We start from the raw sequence: 6,683 nt of genomic DNA, 5'->3' as shown, positions 1-6,683 counted from the left end.
GCCGGCGGGGCTCCCCCGGCGGGGACGGCGCTGCCTGCTCTGGAAGAAGTCACGGCCTGCCCCTCCTGCAGCCTGCGGTTCCTGTCCTGCAGAGCGGGAGCGTCTGGGTCAAAGAACGGAGGGAACCCGCAGGGTCTGTGAGAGAACGTTCGGTGAATTGTGAGTTTCTGTGACGTACATCAGCGTGAAAAAAAACCAGTTCCTTCGGAAGCAAGGACCTGAAATAAATAAGGGGAAACTGCAGAAACTGTTGAGGTTTTTTTGGTCCTGTTTTCCTCCTTTCTACCCAGTTCTGTTGATCGGGGTACTGAATGTTGGCACTGCTTGCATCTCTGTTTTGACCTCCCTTGACCGGAAGAAACAAGACTGAACGTTTGCTTGTCTTCTTGGCCTTTGGTGAACACTCTCATTTCACTGTGTAATCCAGTGAACACAGTAGAAATGTTGGAACTGAAAAAGATCTAAGTAACAGGTTTTTGGATGCAGCATGCTGTTAGAAACTTTGGTCCATCCTTGTACAGACACCTTATCATTCAGGTCTGGCAACGAGGAGCGCAAATGTGTCTGTCACTGTAAAATAAATTCACGTTTTTCAAATAACAGCTAAGAAGGAAGTGTTTTATACCGATGAGTACTCAGCATTGCAGATTGCAAAGCATCAGGTGATGTTCCAACATCTCTCAACCATGGCCGCCTCCTCTCTGAGGAGGCATCTCCTCTGCATTCCCCACCCTCTCTACCCTGGCTCTCAGTGGTGAGCCTTACTACAGTCATGCAGTGCCCAGTGAAAATCTATCCATGTATACTTTACTTCTGCAAAAATTGTGGTTTTTGATTGATGATATAGTATCAAGTACTTTTAGTAAATACATGCTAAAACAAAAATTCAGCTTTCCTTACTGTGTTTTCCTTCATCCAAAATGCTAACTTATTTTTCATGTGCTTATTTATGTTGAAACACTCTTTTTTACTTCATACGAACATTCAGAAAGGCTGGATTAACTACACTAGAGCGAACTGAATTTTATTAAAAAGGTTTCATGACTACATTATGGATTTGAACCGACAAAATGATCTATCAGGGCAGTTGTTGGAACTAAAGGCCAGGTTACATGGAACCACAGCGGCTATGCCTGTGTAGTTGCACCCGGAGGGCCCCTGTAGAGAGAGACCTGTGCATGTGATGAGACAAGAGCCCCAGTGTATCTCAACAGCCCAAAACACTAAGCAATGCACATGCTAGAACAGTTTAAGATACTACTCTTTCAGACAGTTGCATACATACAGACAGACATGCATGTGTATGTGCATGTATATATTTGGCAGCTGTTATTGTAATTAATGTCCTTTTAACATTGCCATTTGCACAGATCAGGTAGGATGTGGTGCTAGCTCTCTGGTTAGATTACATTTGGGTTTACTGTAGTCAGTGGTTGTCTTCCTGTGCCTTATTCATTTCCTCAGTGCTGCAAGCTACTATCAATATTTGTAATTTAAGTGCTGCTACTGGTATTTGACATTTTCATTGATTTGTTTTCACTAATTGTTTAGTTGCTTATAAACCTCATTTTTGTACTTGTATACTACCCTGAGATGAATTCTTAAAACACTTAAAAGACTGACTAAAGCAGAGCAAGTATAACGGTGCAGCCATGTTCAAGCACAGATTACAGATTCTGTAGCTAAGCCAAATTTTTATATTGTGTTGAGAATCAGCCCTAAGCATACAGTCTAAGAATAGCAAAGGCCATGTATGATTAGATACAGGGACTGTTCCTGTGCAGATAAATTAATAGGCATTCATTTTGATAGTATAAAATATAAAATCACAGTATTTTATTAATTGTATGTTAGGTCAACGTGCATTTTTCAGTTGAACTTCATAAATGTGTTACTAGACAAATAAAAACAAAGGATTTAGAAGCATTTGTAATGTAAACTCAATCAATTTATCAAATGGCATTACTAAAAAACCAGTGTGGCCTCAAATGGGAGTCCAGTATCTGCAGTGATACGCAGACTTGCCCATTGCTTTTTGCATTCTGCCTTCTTCGTGCACTGAACCGAAGTGCCAAAGTCCTGCCCATGCAGGGCTGCAGCGTGTGCACATGACTGCTCAAACTGCCAGTGATAGCTAAGAGGGTCTTTTGTGGACCACAATGATTTGAGACAACTCCTTTTCCAGTGTGACCCATCAATAAGGGAAGGTGCACCAAGGAGAAAAAGACTCCCTGTGTTTTGACGAGGGTCTGGAAATGCAGCAGATGATGTACTCATGCCTGTGCCACCAATAGGGCAGGTGTGCAAGGATGGCTGAGGAATGGCCAGACCACCTCTTTCTGTAACCTTGCACTCTGTCCCCAGCCTCGTCACAAGCTCTAATTGCATGGATTAGTAAGGAAAAGATGGAACATGCTGTTGTTTTCTGCAAATGTAGGCTAGACAATTATTCTTGCAATCAAATAATTATTTACTGTGTCACTGGATTTCTTTATTAGTATCCATTATGCCAAATAATTGCTTTCAGGCTTTTGTTTTAAATGGAAATATACCAGGGATATTTAATGACTGTTACATTACTTTCCATCTTCAAATAAAAAAATAAACAAATTGGCTTTCATTAACCATCAATCCATTATTTATGTACAGGCATTTGCTGTGTATTTGCTGACATCCAAAAGCAGTACTTCCAGCCATAGCGGTACAAGTAATATTAAGCAATCATACTTGAAACGATTCAATTTTTATTATTTTATGATACATGCTCTCACATTAAGTAATGTAAATAGTAAGTAATTTGCAGTGTAGGGACTGTGAATGTTGACAAGCCATTTGAAGAGATTCTTCTGAAAACAGGTCATCTGGAAAGAACATAAACACTACCAATGGTATCAGAAGCTTCTTATCACATTAAAACACCTTCAATCAGCTCTGCTGTCAACTATGTAAAAGAAAAAGAAAAAAAGAAAAGCCTATTAAGATCCTTCTGGCACCTCAGAACATTAGTATGTTCATATCTAACCAGTACAGTGATCTCTTTTAGGAAGTGTGAAAACACAGGGGACAAACAGAAGAGACCGTATTAAATAATTAAGACCTAGAAACATTGGAAAAAAAAACATTCTAAGTTGCAGTCTTCACATTGCAACATTGTGTAGAAAATTGGCTTATATACCCATCAGTGTTGCAGATGAAAAAGTGTTGCTATCCTTGTGATAGATTAGATTTAATTAATCAAAAAAGGATATGTACTACAGAGCAAAATTAGTGTAAAGTATGATCTGAGACCCATTTCTGTAAGCAAAGTAGAGACAAAGTGGACAATGAAGCCTGCTTGGTTAACACACTCGCCTGAGAACTGTAAATATTAGAATAAGCATTTATTAGCATCATAGAAGTAACTCCTGAAACAAAAGATGACTGTGTGAGTAATGTTCAGATTGTACATGGAACCACATCTGCAGAACTATTTTCTTCTGAGAAATAACTGCGGAACGATAGAGAGTGGAAAGAAAATGAGAAGGCACATTGCAACGTGGAAAAAAAACCAGCCCACAATTACTTAGCCACAGTGCTGAATAATAATTAAGAGCCAAACTGGAAGTGAACACCAGGGAATACTGCTGTAGGAGGAGGTTGTCTGGGATGATAACAGTCCTTACTATACCAGAGCAACCTGGAAGGTGTAGTAGGTGTTCGAGCCTCTGAAAAGATGTTATAAAGAAGAAGCATGATGCTGCCATGGGCAACTGGCCATATCTTCTGTGCTGGTGGAAAGTGGTATAGTTGCGCTGATTGAGAGAGGACGGAACCGATTTTCCTCATCCAAGCATCAGGCCCAGTAGATTGCGAGATATGAGCTTTCACAGCCCATTGTATGCAACAAACATATTTAATTTCTTTTGTTGATAATCACTTTGCTTCCATGGCTTGAGTACTAGAGATGATAAATTTGCATCTCTGTTCTACAGTTTGCTTGAAGCAAATGGTAGCAGTACCAGTAAATAATGGAGAATGACAATAAAAGTAGGCTCAGGCTGTATTGTGTACCTTATGGAGATAAAATGCTTGTAACCTTGGCATCCTTTATACAACACTCACCGAACAAATAAGAGGAAGTTTTGCATTAGCTGTGGAGACATGAACTCAGTAAAATATTGATACATGGCTTAGCTCGTTTTCTTTGATATCATGAAGTTTTATATATATTTAAATATAAAACTAATTTGTGCTTAAATTCAAAGATGACTTGCTGGCATTCCTTCATGATATAGTCTGTTCTGTATACAGATGGCATTGCAGATCGGCAGCACATGATGTGTTTTTCTTTACCATTTACTTCTTTTATGACACACTGTACTTTACTCAACATGCCTACATGTTGCTTATGTTCCTGGATGTTGCTTTAGTGTTACTGAGGTCTAACAAGCAAGCCTGTGCAGTAATATGAAACATTCTTCCACTGATAGAACAAGGGGTGATGAAAAATGTCTTAATGGTGTTTACTATTTGCACAAAGGCACTGCACAATTTTCTATGTTCCTTGATGAGATTTGTACTTTCTACAAATACAGTTGTTTCAATATGCTGTAGCAGTTTTAATTTCACCTTTATGTGGATTTCGTATTATGTATGAAAGTGGAAATGCACTTAAAGTTTAGAAAAAATCTTAAACTGTCCTTTAGTTCTACTACTAACATTATTTAGTAATATGTAACAATAACTTAACTGTGCCCATACAGATAACTATTCGTGTAGGGAGTGAAATAATTGTAGTTGGTATATAATTAAGACTTTGTTATCCAAAGATGACAACCTTTTTATAATGTGGTTATGAATTACTGTATCTATTTTACAGATAGAAAATGGGAGGCAAATGGGTACTGACCCCTGGTTAGTCACAAGAAGTCACAGAGAATTGGAAAAGAATGCAAGTCCACCAGCCTATAACCTGGCATCCTATTCCATGGACCATGTTTTTCTCCCAGTCTGAAAGAAACTCAGTTCCCAGTGATCAGGTATTCATAATCCCTCGTCTGCGGCATGGGAAGGGCACTAGCAACAAATTCTCCTCAATTAAGCTATTAGAAGAGAGGGATGAGGAGGTAAATGCATTCACACACTTAGCATTAGACACTTAAATGCCCAGGCTAGGAACCTGCACCCCTCCTGTAGTTAACTGAATCTCTCCTGACTATGTACAGAGTCCAGACAGCTATTTTCCTAAGTTAGTCTCCCAAGCCAGGTACCAAAAGCTATAAGGAAGAACAGCTCCCAGATAGCCTACACGATTTTAATTTTTACACACATTGCTTCTGTATTCAGGCTTAATATTAATTTAAGCTTAAGAATGTTTTGATGTGTAAATAAACTGATGTAAGAGATACTGCTCTTTTCAACAAGGCTGTGAAAGGCTAGTGTGACTTCTATTGGCATCTTCTCACTTTCTGATGTTAACAATCCGTGAAGTTCAAACACCAGTTCAAAAAAAGGGATCAGCATATTTTTGCAGCAGCTTTGAACCTTCTTTATTTAAAAGGGCAGCTAGAACTATAATTAGGTACAGCTAGTCTTCATTACTTAGCTCATTTATTATTTATGTCTTCCTCCCACAGTGCCTGTGAACCTCAGATCTTGTGCTGACAGAGATGAGAGTCTGAATGTTGCTCTGCTTGCAGTCCTCGTGGCATGGCCCTTGATTCATAAGCTGGGCTGAGGGTGCTGACCAAATGCAACCAGTGACGTTGCAGCCTCTAACATCCCAAGCAAAGCATTTACCACTTTCTCCACCTTTCAGGCAAGCAATCACAGATGAATCCCCCTGTACACAGTACTACCTGCACATATCGTAATTCTTATCACTCCCTCACTGCAGTCTCTCCCCACCTCATGCTGGGTAAATTTTTTTTGACATTTTGAGGGTTATTGTTATTAAGTTCTGCAGGTCTTCTGGGAGGTGAGAGGAAACGTAACTGTTATTTTCAGTGGAGTTAAATGCAGGAAGGACATAATGGGATGGAGTTTTAGACTGTCATTCTTTTACGCTGCTGATGGTCAGTGTGTTACTGTATTTTTACAAAGCTCATCCATGACCAGAATGGTGAAGCTAGTAACAAGTTGCATTGCCTTGTCATACTCTTTAAGAACAAGTTTCGTCTTTCCTGCAGTATGCAGCTTTCATCTTTGTGGGATGTCTTCCTCCCTGAATCCTTAACTGTGAAGGACTAGCAGATGGAAAGGCAAGAACTTGAGAACAACCTGGTGGGTATTGAATGGGTGAGGTTAAAATGGAATACAGTAGAATTGCTAAAGTAGATTTTAAATTTCTGCAGAGCTTCCCCCCCCTCCCCCTTCTAAAGAAAATAAATAAAGGTTTAGACTACAAGTTGTTTTAGAAGGAGGGCAGTGCAGAAAAGGAAAACCAGTGACCTACTTAAAAATAAATTAAAATGCATTAAACCTCTTGGGGTTGAGGTTACAAAAAATAGTAACAAAAATATGGCAACACAATCAATGCGAGCATGAAAGAAGACAACATCTTCATTTCTTCCCTAGAGGCAAGGCAATTCTACCAGGAATGAATTTTACTTCTGGTCAAATTATTATTATGCAGTTGTTATTATTATGCTGTTTAAAGGGTTGTTTTTACTTTGCCTAGTCAGACTTCTAGGTGCTGACTTTCT

General features: G+C 39.2%; 1 long non-coding RNA gene across 3 annotated transcripts in view; it reads left to right on the top strand.

The window, feature by feature from the left end:
* The first annotated feature begins 17 nt into the window (after nt 1-17).
* LOC130146952 (uncharacterized) overlaps nt 18-6,683 on the top strand; it is a 28,172-nt gene continuing 21,506 nt past the window's right edge. For 2 of the 3 annotated variants that reach the window (XR_008821054.1, XR_008821052.1), the window contains exons 1-3: nt 18-159; nt 4,859-5,018; nt 5,616-6,261. This is a non-coding gene — a long non-coding RNA (uncharacterized LOC130146952). Of the gene's footprint in view, nt 175-4,858; nt 5,019-5,615; nt 6,262-6,683 lie in introns of all 3 variants that reach the window. The other variant, XR_008821053.1, reaches the window with a different exon arrangement.

Source organism: Falco biarmicus, chromosome 3, assembly GCF_023638135.1.
Source record: "Falco biarmicus isolate bFalBia1 chromosome 3, bFalBia1.pri, whole genome shotgun sequence".
Taxonomy (NCBI): domain Eukaryota; kingdom Metazoa; phylum Chordata; class Aves; order Falconiformes; family Falconidae; genus Falco; species Falco biarmicus.
The sequence above is the reverse complement of the archived record's forward strand: the minus strand, read 5'-3'. Positions and strand labels throughout refer to the sequence as shown.